Below are 26198 nucleotides of genomic sequence, written 5' to 3' on the forward strand. Positions count from 1 at the left end.
TCGAACAATACGCTCTGACAGGTATGTGAACAATATACTGCATCCTTTGTTTTTTCGAGAACTAACATCTAACGAATCGATCTACGGTTATTTCATATGGGACACTACAAGACTACACATCACCGATGCCCAATACGAAGTGTTTTTGATGATAGGATAGTTGACTGGCTTCCTCGTTCTCCAGATCTATCTTTGGGGAATGTTAAAAGACAAGGTGTTTCCAACCAGAGCCCACGAACCCACGCACTCGAAGAGTTGGAAGACACGGTTTCGGCTAGTCATTTCCCGGATTTCGACAGCCGAAATTCGTCGAGTGTGTTCAGGAGATGTCACGCTGCTCTTGTCACGGAGGGACATCATTCTCACCACCTACTGTATATAAAGGTAAACTTAAGTTTATCAGATGGTAGCGCCACAGACGCTGACTCCATGGGGCCTGAGGCTGCCTGTGCCCCCTCCAAAATTCGTCTGGGGCTGGAGCCCCCCAATAATTTAAGAAAATTATTTGTTATATAATGCTTTGTAAAATCACAAAATTATGTTTGAATTTTTTATTTTCCTTGTTTGATGATAGTTACCTTTTAAAATACGTTCACTAATGAGTTAAAACAAATAATTATTACGGCAGTGAACAGGTTAACTGAAAACGTGTGGTGTGAATCATGACAGTGTTACAGAGCCGCGGTTACACTTAGAATTTGTCCCAGTGCACGAACCTTTGGGTAAAGTCTGGCACCTGCGGACCAATGCTGCAGCCGCGGCGACATCAAAAGGACTGGAGCAGAAGTGCCTGGAACCCTTGCGTGTCGTGTTGCCTTGACGCTTCGAGACATTACGATGCCGCAGCTATATAGAGCCAACCCTGATGTAGCAGTCGTTCATTGTGGATAGTTTCGTTCAGTGCATGCTGCAAACGTGTTTAATGTTCCGACTTTAGTGTCTAGTGGACTATTTTATATGACTATATTTTATTCGTTTACTTTAGTCTCTTAGTGTAGTGTGAACTAAGTTTGCAATGTATAAATTTGTTACCAAAATGGCGCGCTTGGAAGTTGATGATACTGCAAGTCGACCTCCAACAATTATTGTGTCGTCTTGAGAGATCAAATATACATGGCTAGAATATGAAGCATCTACCGAAAAAGTTTTTTGCAAAACCTGCAAAGAGGTAGATGCTAAAAATCTATTACAATTTTCTTCAAAAAAAAAAAAAAAGGATGCATTTACTTCTGTAGGGTTTTCTAACTGGAAAAAGGCTTTGGAAAAATTCCGTCCTCATCAAAATACGTTTACGCTTAAAGAAGGTGTTTTGAAACTAAATTCTATCACTAATCGAAGTGTGGCCTCCCAATTGAATGAACAGTTATGTAGTGATATGAAGTAAGGACGTTTAGCTCTTGAGACAATTTTTACTATCGTGCAATTCCTATGCGGACAAGGACTAACAATTAGAGGGCACGAAGAAGTAAACTTAATTTTTTTTCAATTCTTGAAACTCCGAAAGAATGACATACCTGAGTTTAAAGATTGGATAGGGCGTTCGGGGTATAAGTGGACGTCTCACGATATTCAAAACGAGATCATTGATCTACTAAGAACGTCTGTGTTAAGAAAGATACTGGCTTCAGTCAAGAGGACTGAATATTTTTCTATTATGGTTGACGAAATGAGTGTTCTTTGATTCATGAATAAGTGTAATTTTGTATTCGTGATGTCAATGATTCCTTAATCATCAACGAAGACTTCATTGGCTTATGCGAGACCTTCAACACTGAATCACAAACTCTGTTTAGTATTTTAAAAGAAGTTTTTGCTCGTCTTGATTTGTCAATGGATAATTTAAGAGGACAGTGCTATGATGGTACCTCGAATATGAGAGGTAAGTTCAAAGGACTAAAAAGGTTAGTTTCGGATGTACAACCAGAAGCACTGCTCACAGTTTAGACTTGGTAGTTGTAGACAGTCTCCGCCATATTGCGTCTATGAGGGATATTATGGCTTTAACCAAGGACTTAATAAACACCGTAATGGAATACAACAAAAGGATGGGACTTTTCAGAAGCATGTGCTGTGAGGGCGCCAACGACCAAGCTTGTCTATGACCATTTTTCCCGACTTGATGGGTTATGCTAGCTTCTAGTATCTTGAGAATATTGAAAAACTTTGAAGAACTTCTAGAGTTTTTTGAAAAATTTTATGCAGAGGACAAAACAGAGGCAGGTTACAAATGTGCAGGCTACCTTGATTCAATGTTACAGTTCAAGACTTATTTCTTTTTATGTCTTTATTACCATGCAATGAAACCAGTAGAGGATGTCAATGAAAAAATTCAATGGCCTCATCGAAGTGTTGCTGATCTGGAAAAAAATATATATGGGCTTGATTTGTATATTGAATGGAAGGTGTGATAGTTTTGAACACTTTTGGGAATTGTGTTTAAAAGCAAAACCTTCACAAGTTGATGATCCTTCGTTTCCTCGGACTCGAAGTACGCCAAAGAAGTATGAAAGCAATGAAGCCAGCTCACCGCATACTTTTAAAACCCCAAAGGAATACTACAAAGCAATTTACATTGAAGTTTGTGAAACGGTGGACTCTTGCATTACTGAGCGGTTTGCTTCAACTGGACTCACACAGGTCATTGCAGTTGAAAAAGAGTGCTTGCTTTTAGTAAGCAGAGGTGAAACAAATTTGGAAAAATCAACTGAGTGTTTCAAAAATGACCTAGACATTGAGAGACTGCGCTTATACTTGAATATGTTAGCCGATATCGCTAATAAAAAACAACTGGTCTTAAAAAACATGTGTGGTGTAAGAAAGCACATTACACAAGAGCCTGCAGGTGGAGAAATGTTATGTGAAGTAGTGAAGTGCATTAAGCTTCTCCAAGTAGTTCCAATCTCGACAGCAACGGCAGATCGCTCACTTAGCGCCCTTAGACATCTGAAGTCATATCTCCAATCAACAATGCGACGGAAGCGATTGAACAACTTGGCTGTTCTTCATGCCGACCGAGATGTTTTGGATGAATTGGATATCCGACCAGTCATCAATGACTTCATATTCAGTAATCCAGTCAGACGGTCGACATTTGCACCTTTCAAAGACACTATAGCCCTAATAATGGCATTTAGAGCAATATTAAAAGTGTTTATAAAATAGAGGATTAAATACATACATAATGTTAAATTTTCAGTTTCAAGATATTAGTGTTAGTTTAGTACTGTGTTACTATATTACTTTAGTACTGTATTAATTATTTTCAAATACTTAAATATTTTTAAGGTGTAAGACCCGATTAAAACCCGCTATTTACGTAATTTTTGACTGAAAGTATTAGGGATACTGTATTAACTTTATTAACTGTATTAAAGCATTAACTTAGAGATATTGTTTTTATTTAATGAACGCTGAGTCTTATTCAAAGTAAGCTTAAATTAGCTATTTCACTTATTAATCAAAGTGCAATTATTGTGCGACACCAATATTTTATGTTTTATTCTTTTAATGATAGTTTAGGATTTATTTAAATATAATATCAGTCTTTTCATAACTATATTTTCACTGCTCTGTAATAGTCTATAAGCATGATTATTACTGTAAATGAAATTAGCTTTTTACGAAATTACCGTGCGTTTTTATGTTTTGTTTCTTTTTTCGAGTTTCCTGGAGTGTCGAGTTATCGAGAGTGCAGTTTTCGGGGTTCTAATGTTGATTATATGACTCTAATATGCTTCAAAAAGTTTAAAACTCAATATTTTTCATCAAAAATTTAGAAAATTTCCCTGGGCAAGACCCTCAATATGCCTTCCCCCCAATATTTTTTATAAGTCAGCGCCGAGCAGTTCTAGGCGCTTCAGTCTGGAACCGCGCGACCGCTACGGTCGCAGGTTCGAATCCTGCCTCGGCCATGGATGTGTGTGATGTCCTTAGGTTAGTTAGGTTTAAGTGGTTCTAAGCTCTAGGGGACTGATGACCTCAGATGTTAAGTCCCATAGTGCTCAGAGCCATTTTCAGCGCCCCTGGGTAACGTGGTTTATGCCTAACTCTGGGAAAGCGCGGGCGCAGCCCACTACCGGCGAATTACTGTCCGAGAGTCGGTCGCGGTGGCGGCCGGCGGATGCGGCGGCGGAGGCCGTTGGCCCTGCCGCGCAACCCGCAGGTCCCTCCGGGCGGCTTTCGGAACACACCCAAGCACGTTTATTACGAACACAATCTTACAACAAGAACAGACATGAACTTCTGTACGGTGGTTCCTGCTATTTATGCAAACTTCGAATATTCTTTAACATACAAATATCACAAACATAAGAATTTTCGAGGACCTTCCAGAAATAACAAATACTAACTAACAAATAATTACTGGTTCTCAAGTTTGAACAACTGACACACAGCCTGCCTACCAGCGATACTAACTGCAAAGTCACACTTCATGCAGCACATCTCGTGCAATTGCTCCCTCTTCGGGAGACCCACTGTTTCAGATGTTCTCCTTGGAGCCGACTACAGCACCCTTGATCTAGATCTTAACAAAGGTCCTCTGTATGGCAGCGCTGATTGAGCCGCGTATTCTGGTCGTGTTGTCACATCCTCTGCACTAGGATGGGCTTTAGTGGCAGCCCTACCCACCGAACCTTCTCCGAGGTCGAGCGGGTCTTTAGTTTCCTTTAGGAAAAGCCCTCATCGTCGATCTGCACCTTTGGAATGTACTTCATATGCAGCGTATGGACGGCGTCTGTGCACTTTTGTGTTCTTGAGGAAGGGTCATAATAATCTAATTCGTATGTCGCGTCCGACAAGCGATGAAGGATACAATATGATTTAGTAACTTTTAAAGTAGTCCCAATTTCTGCACAGGCATACAAATCCATATCAAGACTCTTAGACTGTATCTCACTGGTCGGTGCTAAGCGCTCTCGTTTTTTCTCCGGGGTCTCCATGGTCTGTATGTGAGACAGATGTCTTGATTCTTAGGTCCTGGTGATGAAGTGTTCCACGTAGTGATCCTAAGTATAGTCTGGTTGAAATGGGAACAGTGTTTCCATTAACGTCTCGATCTCGTGGCCATGGAGAGGGAAGAACGGCGTAACGCCTGTAGTGTCTTGCGTCGCTACGCTGCATGTGAACGTCAAGGCAGGCATTATTGTATCCCAATCTCTTTGTTTGTCATAAATGTACGTCGAGAACATATTTGACAACTAAAGCATTTTGTGAGGTCATTTGTCTTCGGGTGGTGGGCAGTTCTTTTCCTGTGGGTGATGTCGCAACGTGAAATTACGTGTGATTACGTCTCGATTAGAAAAAATTTTCCACAATCTGAGATCATCACACAGGTTGCTCTGTGTTTCCAAAATGTGTATTCTCTTCTTCTAGAAGGAACCTTGCATTTTCCAGAGCTCTGGCACTCGGTGTAGCCTTGGTAACACTGGAGGAATTAACATAGCCAGATGTATGAGCACCGTCTCTGCTACAGTCTTATTCTTTGGTTAGTGCTTGCCAGTCGGTGCGTCTGATACTTTGGAACGTTTGGTATGCTACGCGCCTTTTCATGGGGCAGGAGCAATGTCGAGTCATACCGGTATTGTTTCAGAATATAAGGAGAGGACATACGAGTAGGTTAGTGCTGGAAGACAGCGGTGTTGGTGGACACAAATATGGGGATTGGTCATAGTACAAGCTAAAGACGGTGTCGAGAGGAAGAACTGTGTTAAAAGATTGAGTGGTTATTCATTAATAAATACATTTATTCAATTTATGCAGAAGTAGCGAGAGTTACGTTTTCTAGTGTGAGTAGAACAGAACTGCATAATTAGAATTTACTTGATTTAACGACCTACAGCAATACAAAATTGTTTTGGTATTCGTGGCCACTTCTTGACAAATTGCCTGTCAAGAAAGCTATAGAAACACAAAAACTGATAATTGCCTGTATTATTTGGCCGACTGTGGTTTGATGATTTTGTTTCTGACGTTTCGCCAACACGAACAGTTGACATTGTCAAAGCTTCACCCTCCATTTCTGGTGGCCGACTGGAGTCGAGCTCGTGGCCGCAGACTACATGTACTTGGAGCGCCATTACAGCTGTGATTCTCCCCTTGTTGCCTCTAACGGTCGCTTGCTGCAGCATGGGAATCCATCATTCACTGACCTTAAGGCTTTCCTCTTTCTCATTGAAGCTATTGTCATTTTTTTGGTTTATATAACTCCTCTGAACAGGCGGGTGTGATAGGGAAATTTTGGTTGGATGAAGAAAGATTGTATGGCTTTTCTGCCATACATTCCCATAGTGATGGACAGAATCAGCCGTATACCGCGAAAACACACCGTAAAGACTATTTGTAGACCGACAAAGAAGATCAAAAAGCGTCTCAGATTGACAAAGGAGAAAAAGACCCACTTGCAATGTCCGGAAATATGCCGCATACCACGAACATGTGGAAAACTCAATTTTGGAGTGGCTGGACGATCAATCAACACCAGAATAACCGAACATAAGGGGCATTTCAGGTTGGGACAGAGAGAGAGAAATCAACCGTGGTGGAACACGCACTGTGTGAAATCGACCACATAATAAAATTCGCCGACACGGAAGTTCTTGTTGTGAATAGAGCTACCATATCTGTAGTTCAAGAAAGCTATAAACATCTAAAAAATGATAACAGCTTCAACAAAAAAGAGGAAAGCCTCAAGATGAATTATTTCTGGATTCCCGTGTTGCAGCGAAAGACCGTTGCAGGTAGCAAGAGGAGAACCAAAGCAGTAATGACCACAGACAAGCCCTTAGACGCTGGCGCGCCGGGTATACATAATCTCGGGCCGCGAGCACGACTACAGTTCACCACCAGCAATGGATGGTGAAGCTTTGGCAATGACAGCCACTCATACCGGTGAAACGTCGGAAAAATCATCAAACCGACGTCAGGCGAAAAACCCGAGACAGAAGCCAACCGGTGATTTAAACTGTAGGAGATCGTAGATAATATAGCCTAGCAATTGGTGTTGATGAAAACATTAAGGTCAATTAAATAGTGAGGTCTCTGGAGTGACTGTTCACCAGTGTGCATTGCAAAAGTGTGGGTGTGAAAGGCACAGCTAAAAATTCTCATTGTTGGGAACCAATAAACCAAGTTTATACACATCGTGTTGTGTTTTATAACACAATCTGATCACATGTAATTTCCAAGTCTATGGTCACTCGCATGTCACGAGCATTTTCTATGTCAGGTGTGATCTGTTGTAAGCCATGACGCTTAAAAGTTAGATCTCCAGTTAATATGCATATGGTAAGGCAATTAATATTTCTAAGAGAGAGCTTACTATACGTGCAAACTAGGTTGACACTCAGCGTCGTGGCTGGTGGGAATGATAGTAAAGGAATTTTCAATTTACAGTCGCTCCCATCAGCCACTGCATCGAGTGGCAACTTAGTTTCCGTGAGTAGGAGGACAAGGCCGGTGCGGCGAACTCTGTATTGATGCAAAATGTATTCAAGATGGCGGGCCCAAGATGGAGGCGATAGATATGGCAACGTCACAATGATGTCATGGTGGGAAGTTCAAATTTTGGTGGGAAGATAGGTTAATTGGGCTACCTCCAATAACCTAACCCCCTCCCCCGCCCCTCCTTTCCCCAGCTCCTACTCTCCCCCAGAGAATGGTGGGAAGCTCAAATTCCAGCAGGACAATGCAACACACCAATGCTACCTACACTAACCGAAGAAAACGGCGGGAAATATGTCACTTTGGCTACATCCACTAACCGAAGTCATCCGACCGCCACGTCTTCCTAGTAATGGGCAGGAAAAGGACTCATCCTGTGCTGGATAGGATGGGCGTAAGTCTTTATTTTCAGTATTTATTTAAACAAATAGAGGCAGTACCTCCATCCAGTGTGTTCACCACAAAGTCTGGATCCAACTGACCTAGATCACAGTACTGCCACCAGACCTAATGTAATCCAAGATGGCGGTGTGGAGGGGAAAAATGGCGGGAAAAAGACAACCTGTTCTGAGCTGCTGGAGAGAGGAAGAAGTGTACTTCGTTTACTTTGGAACAATTTATTTATTGACAGATTTGACATAGTATATTTATTACACTGATACAAAACACTTGCTCTGACATGCTTGGCGTCACAATACATGGCCTACAGAACTGCAAACTACTCGTAAATCGCCGAAATAATAAACTTCACTGATGTGCAGACACGACAGCAACTAGTAAATTGTCCGCAGCTCGTGGTCTTGCGGTAGCGCTCTCGCTTCCCGCGCCGTGGTTCCCGGGTTCGATTCCCGCCGGGGTCAGGGATTTTCTCTGCCTCGTGATGACTGGGTGTTGTGTGAGGTCCTTAGGTTAGTTAGTTTTAAGTAGTTCTAAGTTCTAGGGGACTGATGACCATAGATGTAAAGTCCCATAGTGCTCAGAGCCATTTGTACCATTTTTGAACTAGTAAATTGTCAAAGTAATGGATGTAAAACGCTCTGCAGACACTAACTATAAACTGTCGAAATAATGTATTGCACAGCCTGCAGACCTGCAAACTACTCGTAAGTCACCGAAATAACGCAGTACACTGATGTACAGACACGAAAACAAGCCACACGGGGTAGGCGCATGGTTTGAGGTGTCTTGTCACGGTCTGCGAGACTCCCACTGTAGGTGGTTCGAGTCCCTCCTCCCTCGGGCATGGGTGTGTATGTCGTCCTTAGCGTAAGTTAGTTTAAATTAGGTTAAGTAGTGTGTAAGCTTAGGGATCGATGACTTCGGCAGTTTGGTCCAATAAGACCTTAACACAAATTTCCAATTTCCACAAAAACAATTCTTAATCTGTCGAAACAATGCATTGCACAACCTGCACACCTGCTCACAAAATAATGCAACCAAAACGAAAACAACTCGTAAATTGTCAAAAATTATGCAAACGCTCACAACGTTTAAACAGCCAAACACAATCCAGTGCAGATACACTCATTGCATGTAAAATCGCTTTAGAACTATAGTCAAGCGCGACGAATCATCGAACTGCCCCCCCCCCCCCTTCAGAACTCCAAGGCGCGCACGTCAGACGGCGCGCTCACGCCGGTCCCATATGCGAGACGCCTCTGGCCCACATGCGCGTGTTTACCATTGCTGGCGAGATACCTCTCTACCTGTGGCTACTGACGTCACAGGTCATGCTACAGAAGTCTGTTCCAATGCTTCCTAGAATAGCACAGGTTGCGTTGTCCCTAGCGATCCTAATTGACACATGCGACCAGGACCTGTTTACGAAAATAGCCCAGAATAACACCGATTGCATTCTTCCTGATGGTCCTAACGAGACATCACACGTTCCTTTCCTGGAAATCGTGACGTCTTGCTGCCAACATATGTCTCAGAAACGTTAAACGTTCTCACCATTAAGACTTCACCACGTCTGTGCTCGCTCGCGAAAACACCGTTAATAACAAAAGCATTCTTGTTGTTTGGAAAGAGAGCACTATCTAAGCACAGATGGCGAGAAATCAGAACAGTTACACAAACAGAATTCAGAGCACTGTTCTGCCGAAGAGAAAAATGGCGGGAATTTTCGGTGTCCTACAGCTACTGCTCTGGAGATGACCTGATGGCACAACTGTTCATTTTTGGAACACAGCCTACGACCAGCTTAGAGACAGAAATGATGACACTTTGTGTAGGATCTGACCATCAGTTTCCAGGACAATGCTGAAGCACGTACAGCGCAAGCTGTTATTGATTTGAAACTTCCTGGCAGATTAAAACTGTGTGCCCGACCGAGACTCGAACTCGGGACCTTTGCCTTTCGCGGGCAAGTGCTCTACCATCTGAGCTACCGAAGCACGACTCACGCCCGGTACTCACAGCTTTACTTCTGCCAGGATCTCGTCTCCTACCTTCCAAACTTTACAGAAGCTCTTCTGCAGAAGAGCCAGTAATGTGTGTTATTTCGTTTGTTTTTATAATAGTAAAACGCAGGTATGTTAATTAAGTACTGCACAGGCGGGCACCAAGGTTGTATAATAGCTGAAAGCTTTGGCGTTTGACTGTTTCATGTGGGTACCATATGATTAGGCCGGCCGGAGTGGCCGAGCGGTTCTAGGCGCTTCAGTCTGGAACCGCTACGGTCGCAGGTTCGAATCCTGCCTCGGGCATGGATGTGTGTGATGTCCTTAGGTTAGTTAGGTTTAAGTAGGTCTAAGTTCTAATGGACTGATGACCTCAGATGTTAAGTCCCATAGTGCTCAGAGCCATTTGAATCATGTGATTAACGGACACAGCAGCCTGCAGTGCCTCTGCAGAACTGATATTTAAAGATGAACATGAAGCTTCGCTGACGCGACATGGGTCACCGATCCAATACCATGATGATTTGCAAAGCCTTGCTGGAGGTGTTAAATGAGATCATATTCATGGAAGGTGTGCAGCGGGCTTCCTAGCAGCCTGCAACAATGTAACGGGTACCGTTGGTGCTGACAAAGCAAACAGCATTCCTGCTGATTGCAATGCCTCCCCATTCATTCACCAACAACGAGGATATGCTGAGTGCATTGTAGTGTAAACTGCAGTGGCTGCATTGTTTCGTGCACTAACCATAAGTAGAGATCACAATAGATGAGAGCTTGCCATTGGCACTCGCTATTGCGGCTCACATAGCACATCAAAAGCAGTGTGCTGCCCCTGTTGAAATATGGTCAGGGACACACTTACCCACTCAGTGCCAAGGAAGTCTCATAAGTGGGGGACGCTCAGTGAGGCAAGAACTGGTTCAGCATCACCATCTAATGTTGACACAGTGGACAGGCCAGCTCCACTGGACCCATGGATGCCCCACGAGAATGTTCCCCATAGCATAACGGAGCCGCTGCCAGCTTATCTCTGTCCCACAGTATAGGTTTCAAGCAGCAGTTCCCCTGGAAGACGACGGATTCCCGCCCACTCATCGACATGATGAAGAAGGATTCATCAGACCACGCAACGTTCTGCCATTGCGCCAACCTCCAGGTGCCCATTTCAGTCGTAGCTGCCGATGTCGTGGTGTTAACATTGACACTGCATGGGTCGTCGGCTGCTGAGGCCCACCGTTCAATGTGTTCGGTGCGCTGTGTGTTCAGTCACACTTGTACTCTGCCCAGCATTAACGTCTGATGTTACTCCCGTCTAAGTTATCCGCCTGTCCTATTTTACCAGTCTGCCCAGCCTACGACGTCCGACATCTCTAATGAGGGGTGGCCGCCCAACCCCACGACGTCTGGACGTGGTTTCACCTTGGTATCGCCACGTGTTGAAGACACTCACCACAGCAGTTCTCGAACACCCGACATGTCGTGAAGTTTCCGAAATGCTTCTGCCGAGCCTCCGGACCATCACAATCTGCCCTCGGTCAAACTCAGATAGACCTTGCACTTTTCCCATTCTCCACACGGACAGAACGTTCATTGATACTACATGCACCGTGCATGTGTGTGACTAACAGTCTTTCATCGCCAGGTAACGCTGCTATCGCCTGGACGGGTTTATATCGATAGTAGGTCGGTGGTCATAATGTTCTGATGATCGTTGTACATCTGCAGCAACTAATACAGTAGCTCAAAAACAAAACAAAAACTCTTAGTGTAGGGATTGGTGAATGCAAGTTTGAGCATGATTGACTAACAGTCATTCGTGTAAGCTTTGAGTGTCAAATGGCAGAAGTCATTGGTTTTACTACCTTCGAAGGACAAATTTTTCTTCCTCCGTTACTGTCGCCTTCTCTTTATTATCAAAATTCGAGTCCAGAGCTTTGAAAACAATTTAGGGTGGGAATGCAAGAGTACTGTGATTGTAACACTCATACTCTTCTGTGTCGTGCACTACCCAAAGAGTCTGACATTCTGGAACCTTCAGTTCACTACACACCCATTTCCACGGCGAAGCTATTGTCGAGTCTCACTGGCATTGTTTCAGTAGGCAACTAGTGGGCATGCTAATAGGACAGTGCCTGGAGCTGGCAGTTTTGGTTAGACTATAAAGATGGGGATTGGTCAAAGTAGGAGTTAAAGACAACGTTGGCATGAAGAATTGTATTAAGAAGTCAAGTGGTATTCATTAATAATTACACATACCGAAGTTAAGCAGGAGGAGAATTAGCCTTTCTAGTGTGATCAGAACCGAAGTGAGTTATTAAAATTTACTTGATTTAACGACCTAAAGCACACTATAGACGGTCTCGCAAACTGACATACGGCCAAGAGAGCGGTGTGCTGACCACATGCCCCTCCATATCCGCTTCCAGTAACGCCTGTGGACTGAGGATGACACGGTGGCCGGTCGGTACCATTGGGTCTTCATGGCCTGTTCGGGCGGAGTTTAGTTTAGTTTAGCACGCCATAGAGAAAGTAGAAATTTGTGTCAATGAAATAATTAAGATCAGTTAAATAGTGACTTCTCCGGACCGAAAATTTATCAATGTGGATTGCAATATTGTGGGCGTGGAAGGCACAGTTAGAAATTTGTTTTTGTTGGGAAGCAATAAACCAAGTTTGTGTAAACAATGTTATCTTTTATAACGGACATACCAAGTCAATGGTCATTAATTACAGCATGTCATGAACAATTAGGTACATGGTTTATCTATTACGTTTGACGTGACCTGCTGTTAAGTTATCTCCTCTAAAAGTGTTATCGACAAATAATCGGTAAACGGTTATATCTAAAATTTCTAAGAGAGAGCTTACATGGTGCAGACTATTATCTATTGATCCCTGTTTGTTGACTTCAAGGAACACCCCGGCAAGTCACTTCCAATTCAGTGCCTCACATAATGTTTCATGTATCGGTAAAGACCTTGCCAGTAATACCCATGTCTGATTCAGTCTAGAGTCTTCAAGAATCCTGGGTGAACCGATTGTGGAACATCGTGGAAAAACTTCAGGATAGGCGACCATAGATGAGATGGGATTATGAACTACCATTTCAACCCCATCAGATCATAGTTCCTCTTATACAGTGTCCCAATTATTATCTGGAGTTCTCATTTGGTTGGTTCTTCATTCATTAAGGATTCTACGGTTTTCAGATTCCATAGTTTTCAGCAATATCCTCTGTCCTAACCTAACCTAACCTAACCTCATGTAATGCAGTGATGACCAGTCTCGTTTATACTGCTGTGACTCTCCAAAGGTTTCCTCAAAAAACTGTTGGTATCCTTTTGTTTGCATCCGTTTTTGTATACCACTGTGACATCATACTTCTGAAGCATCTGAGTTCATCTTAGCAGTAGACCCATGGATCCTTCTGACTGTCAGGCAGTATAGAGAATGGTGATCCATCACAAAGGTGAAAGATTTCGTCAAGTAAATACAGCCAGGATTTGTTTATGGCCCAAATAACTGCAAGGCACTCTTCTCCAACTGTATATTAGTTCTTCTCAGACTTGGAGAGTATTCTGGAAGTGTAGGCTATCAACTTTCCATCACATTTCTACTGAAACTGCACATATCCCATAACTGCTAGCGTTGGTGTGTAGGTCTGTCTTGGCACTCTCGTCATACAGTGCTAGAACTGAAGAAGATGTTAACGCCTAGTTAAGGATAAAAGAAGATATTTCTTGCACCTCATTCCAGGATAATTTGGCGTCTCTCTGAATTAATTCTTGCAAGGGGTGTGCCTTGGTACACAAGTCCTTTACGAACCACCAGTATTACGAACACATTCTGAGAAAATTTTTCACATAACGAATGCGTCGACGAGTGGGAAAATCCTTGGTTGCTCTTATTATCGGTAATATCAATGTCTTCTATGGTAGACTCAATGCCGTTACCCGAGCGAGATACAAGAATGTGAACTGAAATAAATTTTAAGACAATAGCACAGTTTCTATCAAAAGCATTGCAAACATTTTATTTTATGCCATTTAAAAAATTTTAATTCTAGAACAGATTTTAAGATAATAGTAAAATTTCTAACAAAAACATTGAGAACAATGTTTCATTCCCTCATAAACTAATGCTAAAGGATATAAAGGATATTGTCTCTTTGCCTCAATGCACCACCAACAGTGGAATCATTAGACACGTAGAACAACCTAACATTTCTTAGGCAGAGACAAAAAAATTAGGTTGAAAACTTCTTCAAAATTTATCAGGAGTGCCTTGGGAAAAGTTAAATGCTTTTCATAGAAACTGCGCTATTGCCTTACAATTTACACTGAAGCGCCACAGAAACTGGTATAGACATGCGCATTCAAATACAGATATATGTAAACAGGCAGAATACGGCGCTGCCGTCGGCAACGCCTATATAAGATAACAAGTGTCTGGCGCAGTTGTTAGATCGGTTACTGCTGTGCTGTTACAGTGGTAAGTTATCAAGATTTAAGTGAGTTTGAACGTGGCGTTGTAGTCGGCGCACGAGCGATGGGACACAGCATCTCCGAGGTAGCGATTAAGTGGAGATTTTCCCGTACATCCATTTCACGAGTGTAGCGTGAATATCAGGAATCCGATAAAACATCAAATCTCCGAAATCGCAGTGGCCGGAAAAAGATCCTGCAAGAATGGGACCAACGACGACTGAAGAGAAGAGAAAGGTTCATCGTGACAGAAGTGCAACCCTTCCGCAAATTGCTTCAGATTTGAATGCTGGGCCATCAAAAAGTGTCGGCGTGCGAACCATTCAGCGAAGAATATCGAGCGGATGGACGTGTACAGGTATGGAGACAACCTCATGAATCCATGGACCCTGCATGTCAGCAGGGGACTCTTCAAGCTGGTGGAGCCTCTGTAATGGAGTGGGGCGTGTGCAGTTGGAGTGATATGGGACCCCTGATATGTCTAGATACGACTCTGACTGGTAACATGTACGTAAGCATCCTATCTGATTGCCTGCATCCATTCATATCCATTGTGCATTCCGACGGACTTCGACAGTTCCAGCAGGACAATGCAACACCCCATACGTCCAGAATTGCTACAGAGAGGCTCCAAGAACACTCTTCTGTGTTTAAATATTTCCGCTAGCCACCAAACTCCCCGGACATGAACATTGAAGAGCATATGTGGGATGCCTTGCAAGGTGCTGTTCAGAAGAGATCTCCACCCCCTCGTTCTCTTACTGATTTATGGACAGCCCTGCAGGATTCATGGTGTCACTTCCCTCCAGCACTACTTCAGAGGTTAGTCGAGTCCATGCCACGTCGTGTTGCGACACTACTGCGTGCTCGCGGGGGCCCTACACAATATTAAGCAGGTGCACCAGTTTCTTTGGCTCTTCAGTTTATTTTAGTGCACATTCTTGTATCTCGTCCGGGTAACAACATCGATTCCACCATAAAATACAAATCAGATAGGTGAATTATGGTTGGAGGCGCAATATTCGACAGCATTATCCCATATTTTACTTCTGTCTTATGTCATGTACTACATGGTAACAGAGATAGCGCGATTTGTATATTGGGGTACTGGAAATCAGAATAGGTTTGCAGTCACTGGACTATAACAGATTTTAAACTTACTAGTCCTACTATTTTAATTTTTAATTTAGTACCTATCTGCATCATTATCATGTTAGCTTTCGAATTGTTTGTTGAGAATAATGGATCTACAAGTTCGTCGTTCTCAATATCTTCATGTAGACATACAATGCTATCTTTAAGTTAATGATCATTAATGCAACGTAGGTCACAAATAAATGTGTAACAGGAAGAAAATTTGGTGTCAAAAAATGGTTCAAATGGCTCTGAGCACTATGCGACTTAACTTCTGAGGTCATCAGTCGCCTAGAACGTAGAACTAATTAAACCTAACTAACCTAAGGACATCACACACATCCATGCCCGAGGCAGGATTCGAACCTGCGACCGTAGCGGTCGCTCGGCTCCAGACTGTAGCGCCTAGAACCGCACGGCCACTCCAGCCGGCTTTGATGTCATGCAAGAGGATATTCGTAGGGGACATTGGATAGAAAACACACTAAAGAATGCTACTTCTACACGTAAAACTTCTGCTTACCTAAGCTCGAATTATTTTATCTGTTGCAACAACGGGCTGTCAAGCAAGAGGGAGAAAACTTGGTGCCGGTTTTTCATACAATGCTGTTTTTAAGTCAGTGATCATTAATGAGGCATGGACCACAAACAACTGTGCAACAGGAAGCAAATTTGTTGTAGGCGTTTTTAGGTAACGTCAGACGAAAATCGTACTACGGAAAGCTAGTTCTAGATATAAAACTTTCTGGTTACGTAAGGTTAAATAATTTTATGTACTGGAACAACAGACTGTGAACCAAGGGGGAAAAATTTGATGATGTTTTCCCGTCAGGCATACAATGCTATACTCAAATCAGTCATCATTAATGAGACATAACGTCAAATAACTGTGTTGCAGGAAGCAAATATGGCGTCACACAAGTGGAAGGTCGAAGTTGACGTCAGATGAAACACATTAACGAACGTCTTCCTGGATTCCTAAGCGGTAATTATTTTACGAACTGGAACCAGAGGAAATCAAGTAAGTGATGGTTTCCCAATTACTCGACAACTTGTCGGAATGTAGTCACTTTGGGTAAAAGTAATTTTTCAAGTAGTGGCACGGAAATCAAATGAACATGGGCGTACATCAAGAGGACAAAGCTTATTTACAGCAGCGAACAGCGTTAGATCAGTTAGCTCGCGTGACGTTTGATAAAACTTGTGTCTCAGATTGATGAAACTGGGCTAAGTAAACAAAACTAAAATGAATATTTCACTCTGCTTCGGAGTGTGCGCTCTCATTGTAGGTTACAGCTGTGTGCCGAATCGGGGTTCGATTATGCTGCCGTACCGTCGACTTCTGTGCATTCGATAAGCACAAGAACACGGCGCCTTGCCTTCGAGTATCGCTCTAGCACACAATTTTAATCTGTCAGGAGGTTTCGAAACAGTGGACTTCCGCTGCCGAGTGAAAGATTCATTCAGGCTATGGATGAGCCATTTTTCAAATGGTTCAAATGGCTTTAAGCACTATGGGACTCAACATCTGAGGTCATCAGTCCCCTAGACTTAGAACTACTTAAACCTAACTAATCTAAGGACATCACACACATCCATGTCCAAGACAGGATTCGAACCTTCGACCGTAGCAGCAGCGCGGTTCCGGACTGAAGCGCCTAGAGCCGCTCGGGCACAGCGGCCGGGGCAATTTTTTCGCGGTATCTTTTCTTCCAATACATTCTCGAACTGTGTCCCAAATGGATCGTGTTGACCAGACTATATGACAGTGTTACAAATAAAGACGGCTGTTTTCAACTAAGCAAAGTGTGAGACTAACATCGAGCCTCACCACAGCACAACCCCCATCGGTTCAAACATCCGTACCCGCTACATAAATGAAAATCGGAGTCCCGACCACGACGTCACGGTGGCTGAGGGCCGCGGCGCGCGCCTAGACGTCGAACTTCTCGCTCCACCTCACAAGAGCAGTCACGCATGGCCACCTCTGGCACGGAATCGATAGAAGGAGGACGCAGATATTCAAGATAGACGGTGGCGATGGGAAGCTATACAGCTACCACGACAGCCTTAAGACGGCAGTAGGTCAGCCTGCTAAAAAATCACACTTCATGTACTACATGAACGCAGCTGAAGATGCCACAAATGCTTAAGATCGTGTTTCATTGATTTTCCCCTACATATTGACTAACTTTAATAATTCAGTGCAATCAGAATCTGCATAAATACATATTTAACCATATTAGATAATGTTGTCACATACCTGGAGGTAGATTTAAACACCACAGTGCTTTGCTGGGCATGGTCCTACTGGAGGTGGTAATCCATTCCCTTCCTCCGACCTTCGGACTACAGGAGGTGGACAAAAATACTGGAACAACATAATATCATGTCTAATACATGTAAGAAAATCGACAGCATTTAAAACAGCTCCTAGTCCTCTCGGAATGTATACATACGGATCTTACGTGTTTTTCAAGGGAATCTTATACCATTCTTTCTGAAATAGAGCGACGGTTTCAGGTAACGGTGACGGAGGTGGACAGCAATCACGCTACCTTCTCTCCAAAGTACACCACAAAGACTCAATAATATTGAGATCCGGAAAGTACGGTGGCCAGGGGAGATACGGTAATTCTTTCTCGTGCTCAATAAAGCAGTCGTCCCGATGCGAGCTGTGTGAAGAGCGGCCCTATCGTCTTGGAACACAGAATCACCATTGTGGAACAAGCATTGGACAGTCAACTCAACAGTCAGAAGGATATTGCTAGTAGTAGGGCGAGGGAGGTATCAGTGCAATTTTGATATCAAATGTGTATCACAAACATTTCAGGCAAGTGAAATAACATTAGAGAATACAATCTTTCACGCCAGTGGCTCACATTTCGGAAAAAACACAAATCTTTTACATTCGACAACAAGAAGCTGTAATTCCAGAGAAGGTAGCTCTTTTGTACACTATGGCAGTAATCGCAGATAGTATTTCCAACAGAAAGTGTATCGCTATCAGCGACCTGTATGTTCCTGTAGACTCAAGACCGTTTTTTATGCAGATTGACGGTAATATAATCGTTATGATCGTGTTTTTAATACGATATGTGTAATGTGTGTTGTGGGCTGTAAATCCCTCTGTGGTCAGTTTCAAACGTCAGTTCTCAATAGCGTTGTAGCGTTCCTCGAAAAGAACATCATATTCCCTATGTGGATTCCCATTTGACCTACCTGGCGAGTGTAATCCGGTGCTAAAAAAAAAATTACCCGCCACGCATAGTGACTGTCATGATCGATTTAATTAATTAGCCTATCAATTTGGTAACAATGACGTGCCGCCTGGTGGGTGGAAGGGATAGCTAAGGTACCACGGAATGATTCTTGACAGGCGTTTCTTTTGTTTTCGTTGCGGTGATATCTTTAAATGAAATTTCAATCTCACATCTACACAGGGCGAGACAGGATCTCACGATTTGTTTCGTATACGCTAGTACGATATAGTATTGCACTTTTCAGGAGGAATCAGACAACATATTACTTCCCCCCACATACACATCTGTAACTTTTCCTTTAGGAGTGGCCGGTTTCCTGACCGATTAAAGTACTCGGTAGTGAAGCCACTATAAAAAGGGAGACATTGATAATGTTGACAATTTTAGACCTATTTCTATGCCATCGGTGTTTGCTAAAGTTATCGAGAAGGTTGTATATACAAGGTTACTGGAGCATTTAAATTCACATAATTTGCTGTCAAATGTTCAGTTTGGTTTTAGAAATGGTTTAACAACTGAAAATGCTATAGTCTCTTTTCTCTGTGAGGTTTTGGACGGATTAGATAAAAGGTTGCGAACGCTAGGTGTTTTCTTTGATTTAACGAAGGCTTTTGACTGTGTTGACCACAAAATATTACTGCAGAAGTTGGACCATTATGGAGTAAGGGGAGTAGCTTACAATTGGTTCGCCTCTTACTTTAAGAACAATATTGAGAGTGGTAGTGATGTTCAGTCCCAATGGGGCACTGTTAAGTGGGGCATTCCCCAAGGGTCGGTGCTGGGGCCACTGCTGTTTCTTATTTATATAAATGATATGCCTTCTAGTATTACAGGTGATTCAAAAATATTTCTGTTTGCTGATGACACCAGCTTGGTAGTGAAGGATCTTCTGTGTAATATTGAAACAGTATCAAATAATGTAGTTCATGAAATAAGTTCGTGGCTTGTGGAAAATAATTTGATGCTAAATCACAGTAAGACTCAGTTTTTACAGTTTCTAACGCACAATTCAACAAGAACCGATATTTTGATAAGACAGAATGGGCATATTATAAGCGAGACGGAACAGTTCAAGTTCCTAGGCGTTCGGATAGATAGTAAGCTGTTGTGGAAAGCTCCTGTCCAGGATCTTGTCCAGAAACTAAATGCTGCGTTATTTACCATTAGAACAGTATCTGAAATAAGTGACACTTTAACACGAAAAGTAGTCTACTTCGCATATTTTCATACGCTTATGTCGTATGGTATTATTTTTTGGGGTACTTGTTCTGATTCAAAAAGGGTATTTTTGGCTCAAAAACAAGCTGTTCGAGCTATATGTGGTGTAAGTTCGAGAACCTCTTGTCGACCCCTATTCAATAGTCTGGGAATTCTGACATTGCCCTCACAGTATATATTTTCTTTAATGTCGTTTGTTGTTAGCAAGAGTTAGCAGCTTTCACTCTGTTAATACTAGGTAGAAATCCAATCTGCATGTGGAATGCACTTCCTTGACTCTTGTGCAGAAAGGAGTGCAGTATCTGCTGCATCCATTTTCAGTAAGCTACCACAAGAACTCAAAAATCTTAGAAGTAGCCCAAACTCTTTTAAGTCTGAACTGAAGAATTACCTCATGGCTCACTCCTTCTATTCTGTCGAGGAGCTCCTGGAAGAGCTAAAAAATTAAGCAAATTCCAGTGTTACATTGTTGATTTTCTTTATTTGAACTTACGACTTGTCACCTGAATATGTTTTTTTTTATTTCATTTTATCTGTTTCTAATTTCGTGTTATAATTTCATGTATTGACTCGTTCCATGACCATGGAGACTTCTCCTTAATTTGGTCCCACGGAACAATAAATAAATAAATAAATAAAATTTATCCATTCCCAGACGACTGGTAGTCGGTCTGAATGCCACCGGTTTTCTTACACCGTTTTGCCGACCGCGGTGGTCTAGCGGTTCTAGGCGCTCAGTCCGGAACCGTGCGACTGCTACGGTCGCAGGTTCGAATCCTGCCTCGGGCATGGATGTGTGTGGTGTCCTTAGGTTAGTTAGGTGTAAGTAGTTCTAAGTTCTAGGGGACTGATGACCACAGATGTTAAGTCCCATAGTGCTCAGAGCCATTTGAACCATTTGAATCTTACACCGTTTTAAACATGTTACTGTGTTTGTTTCTTGTTTTTCCATATTTTTGTTTAGTTTGTTCCCAACGTCCTGAACGAGTACTTCCTAGTTCTGGATCTGCTGAAGACCGCAGAAGTCGGTCAACAAGCGGGGGCCAGAAAGCAGCGTATGTCGGTGCCAGTTGACGTGGAGCCACTGTCTCCCCGTATACCACTACTGACAACCACGAGGACACACAAACACTCACAATCAGAGTGTGGTCGGAAACAAGGTTACCAGCAGAGTAAGTGTACCGCCAGAACTTCTCATCAATCCTGTTGCGTAAAAGCTTTTAGATCCCATGGTGAGAACACGGTTAATTTTCCCCACTTCATGATAACCTATGCGTAACTTAGGACACCTTGAACAATAACCGCTAGGTTCCTCTTGTAAACAATTTCTTTAACGACCAGTTCATCAGGTTACATCTATTAAGCCGGTTATTTTCGGCCTACTGTCTAGCTTTCCGCATTAATGGTAGACGTTTCCAATTTTTGAGTGCGTGTTCCAGCCTATTATTGGTTTTATGTCACTTTAGGTTGCTCGGATATTGCCTGACAATTCTTAAAGCTTTCAAAAAATTTCTTAGCTGCGCTTGGGAAATAGTGGACCCATACTTTCTGCTTACCTGACAAATCGCTAATTGCGTCATTTATTCACAGACAAGGTATGTTCGGTCATGCCCATGTCGCAAGTTTAATGTCACGGTATAACACGTAAGTAATTTCCTCGATCTCTCAATATTTATTGTAACTACACACATCAAAAAAAGTTTTGCATCACCTCGGTTCCGAGAGTTCCGGAACCTGTTCAGAAAATTGGAATAGAGATCAACATAAACATCATTTCAGCCCTTTTTATAGCTCATGAAAACCACACATCGCATGTTGTACCACCATACAGTGAGACCTTCAGAGGTGGTGGTCCAGACTGCTGTACACACCGGCCCCTCTCATACCCAGTAGCACGTCCTCTTGCAATGACGCATGCCTGTATTCGTCGTGGCATACTATCCACAAGTTCATCAAGGCACTGTTGGTCCAGATTGTCCCACTTTTCAACGAAGATTCGGTATAGATCCCTCAGAGTGGTTGGTGGGTCACGTCGTCCATAAACAGCCCTTTTCAACTCATCCCAGGCATGTTCGATAGGGATCATGTCTGGAGAACATGCTGGCCACTCTAGTCGAGCGATAGTGTTATCTTGAAGAGAGTCGTTCACAACATATGCACGATGGGGCCGCGAATTTTCGTCCATGAAGACGAATGCCTCCCCAATATGTTGCCGATATGATTGCACTAACGGTCGGAAGATTGCATTCACGTATCGTACAGCAGTTACAGCGCCTTCCATGACCACCAGCGGCGTACGTCGGACCCACATAATGCCACCATAAAACAGCAGGGAACCTCCACCTTGCTGCACTAGCTGGAATGTGTGTCTAGAGCGTTCAGCCTCACCAGGTTGCTTCCAAACACGTCTCCGACGATTGTCTGGTTGAAGGCATATGCGACACTCATCATTGAAGAGAAAGTGATGCCAATCCTGAGCGGTCCATTCGGCATGTTGTTGGGCCCATCTGTACCGCGCTCCATGGAGTCGTGATTGCAAAGATGGATCTCGCCATGGACGTCGGGAGTGAAGTTGCGCATCATGCAGCCTACTGCGCACAGTTTGAGTCGTAACACGACGTCCTGTGGCTGCACGAAAAGCGTTATTCGACATGGTGGCGTTGCTGTCAAGGTTCCTCCGAGCCATAATCCGTAGGTAGCGGTCATCCACTGCAGTATTAGCCCTTGGGCGGCCTGATCGAGGCATGTTACCTACAGTTCCCGTCTCTCTGTATCTCATCTATGTCCAAACAATATCGCTTTGGTTCACTCCGAGACGCCTGGACACTTCCCTTGTTGAGAGCCCTTCTTGGTACAAAGTAACAATGCGGACGCGATCGAATCGCGGTATTGACCGTCTAGGCATGGTTGAACTACAGACAACACGAGCCGTTTACCCCCTACCTGGTGGAATGACTGGAACTGATCGGCCGCCGGACCCTCTCCGTCTAATAGGTGCTGCTCATGCATGGTTGTTTAAATTTTTGGGCGGGTTTAGTGACATATCTGAACAGTCAAAGGGACTGTGTCTCTGATACGGTATCCACAGTCAACGTCTATCTTCAGGAGTTCTGGGAATCGGGGTGATGCAAAACTTTTTTGATGTGTATATAATACACCACTAGTGTAGTGAATGCTTTTTTTTCTAATTTCACAGATCTAACCTGATGATATTGCTTTTAAGATGCGAAACCGGTCGTTAAACAAATTACTTACAAGAGCAGCCAACCGTTATTAGTCATGATATCTACTTATGGCTGCTGTTGTCCCTCGTGCAAGACAGCGTGTAATAAGCTCGGACATTATCGGCCCGATGTTCCAATTAAATGAGGGGAGCGGGGAGAGCCGCGTATCTCGCATTCCCACCTGACACGGAAATCGATGATGAGTGCCGTAGATGATATAAGCGACCAGCAGCGCTGTGCTGTTAGTTCTAGCCCCGACAGGACCGTTCAAACCGATTGAGGAGGAGCAACCTCTTGTGTCAGATGATGAAGAAAGCTGAAGGCAGAGAATTCAGAAGACAGTTGGCCAAAATTTGTGAAAATTTTCAAATCGCGTGTCGCATCAGTCCAGCGAATACGAAACAGCTTTTTCTACTGGAATACGTCTCCTCGCATGGCTAAAAAATAACCTTCCTTTTCTGGTACTCGCTTTCGATTCATAATTTTCCGTAACAGAGACTGCTTTTCAAGTCTGTCTTACATCATAAAGGATTGATTGCTGCTAAGCTGCTCATACATATGTTGTAACAACAACTACAGTCTCTTACACGCATCAGAAAAACTGATACCTTATGTTTTGTGGCAGTTTACCCCAGACTGCCATGCACCATATTTCATAATATAACGTACAAATATCAATAGTCAATGAAGTCGACCGTTTACTGCTGCATCATAACTGCAAACAGTCCACACTACTAATAAGACAAATCGTAGTTTACGTTGTTACCAAAAATCTCGAAAAGTTCTTGATCGGTTTACTTCAGATTTTTAAACGTTCGGGTGGACGTTTGCTACATTTTAAGTACATTTCGTATGTTAATATGTATATTATATAAAAGACAAACGTTGTTAGCAAAAACGTTGAAAAGTTCTTTACTGATTTAGTTCAAATTTTCACGCAACACTCTAATAAAATGTGGTCGACCATACGCTATATATTATTAAATATGTATTCATACTACGGTAGAAAGACAGGTCATTGTTCAGCTTTGTTACCAAACATTTACGAAAGTATTTGACCGATATACTTCAAATTTTTAAACGATACTTTAATGAATATTCAGATGGGCATATTTTATATATTTTCGTAATATATACGGTACTACATATATATATATTTTCTCCCTATACATTTTCAGACAAAAATTATACACACATGAATGTGCTGTTTTGTTTTCTTCCTCACTGTCGGTATTATAGAAAGCAATAAAGTTGTATTCTTGTGTTATCGGCTTACTACTACGGAATCTCAATCGTCCGAAACTTTGTAATCCTACCCATTCGCAGATTACAACTATGCAAAATACTGCCACTGAAGCTACTATCCTCACAGATCCACAAGCTGCAGAAGCGTCTGCCATTCCCTGTGTAGTGCGATTCCAGCCGAGTTACCTATTCATTTTAAGCGACTTCGCTTCCCAATCAACATTTCGTGTGCAATGACAATAAACGAGGTTCAAGGTCAAAGAGAGGGGTAAGAAGACAGAGAGAGTGGGAAGGAAATGGACTTGGAGAGGTGAGGAGGAGATGAACAGAGATAGAGAGGAGAAGTGATGCACAGAGAGAGGGGTGAAAGGAAGAGGAGATAAACAAAGAGAGGGGGAGAGGTGGAGAAGGATAGTGAGAAGGGGGCGGGGGGGGAGGAGTTTAGGATTTATATCCAATTCCCATACACATTTAGAAATTGCAAAGCATTTCTGAGTTCGCTAGTTCTATGCTGCCGATAACTACATAGCTGATTACTTCTTTTCTACCTCTCCTTTTATTGCAATGAGGGGAGACCTGTTATTTTCAGCAGCGTTGAAGAGCTCTTACTTGCTGCCTTGTGAAACGTTGAAGTTTGCATAAAAGGACCAGGAGGGGTCATATGCGTGCTAGGAGCTGAAAGCTGTCCGTCCGAGAAGGTAGGAGACGCCACGTGCCATCTCTGTACAGCAGGCGACTTGGGGTCGCTTATCTCCTGTAAAAACCTATTGGGCTAGATGGCTGAAGGTATTCTTTCGGACAGAAAACATGTGAAGGCAGGTGCAGCCACCATAATGGTTAAGCATGAGATCTGACAGTTCTCTGTGGTCATGCCACCAAGGAATGTCTGTTCGAAACACTAGCACCGGACACTATTATTGGCTCACATTAATTATTTATGTAGAAGCCACTCTTTCCCACACATGTCAACATGTAAGCCCATCGTTTGGCTGGGCTTAGAAACGTATCATGGATTAGGATAGATACTCTGTCGTCCTCCACATGCCAGACCATCACTGGTTAACTAAGGCAAAATCCGTGGGAGCAGAAGTGTGTTAAACTTATTTCAAAACTGTTGTTGTTCGGAACTCGCAAGCTCTGCCGTAACTGGCTGGCGAAATTCTTGCGCTAGCGGAAACAGCCTAGTTTCGAAAAGTTAAGTCAGAGTATACATTCTTCCAGGCGATTAGGAGAGAACACTTGCTATCAGCAGACGCGCTTGCTGCCAAACTGTCACATATGGAGATGTTTTTATATAAGAACTGAGTACAGAGGGTGAGTTGGACTCAGAATTTCCAGTCGTTACTGCAGACGCCTTCCACACTAACACCACATAAGAAGGGAAAGAATGAACCCCGTTGCAATCACAAACCCAAGGGGGACGCGAGGCTAGTTACCTTTCATATGGGTTTAACTGCACAGTTTTAACGTTCGCAGCCACCTAATTGCTTCCATTATGCACTTCGACGATTCTGGTGGTACTCAGACTTATTTTTCCGGGTCCTTTCTTTTACCACTACCCATTATCGCAGTCACTGGCCGTATCCGCGATATTATTCACGTTATACCTTTCTGTGCCCACCCATCTGTACCAAGGTTAGACTCTACAATTACGATCTTCTTGTCCACTTATTAAATGTTGGCATACTTATTTCAGCGAGTAATTCATTTGTTTGATTTCTTATGGTAATAAACCAAATTCCTACACTGACCGCTATTTCCTTTTCTAGATAAATAACTCCCCTTCAT

The sequence above is a fragment of the Schistocerca cancellata genome, chromosome 4 (genome assembly GCF_023864275.1).
Source record: "Schistocerca cancellata isolate TAMUIC-IGC-003103 chromosome 4, iqSchCanc2.1, whole genome shotgun sequence".
Taxonomy (NCBI): domain Eukaryota; kingdom Metazoa; phylum Arthropoda; class Insecta; order Orthoptera; family Acrididae; genus Schistocerca; species Schistocerca cancellata.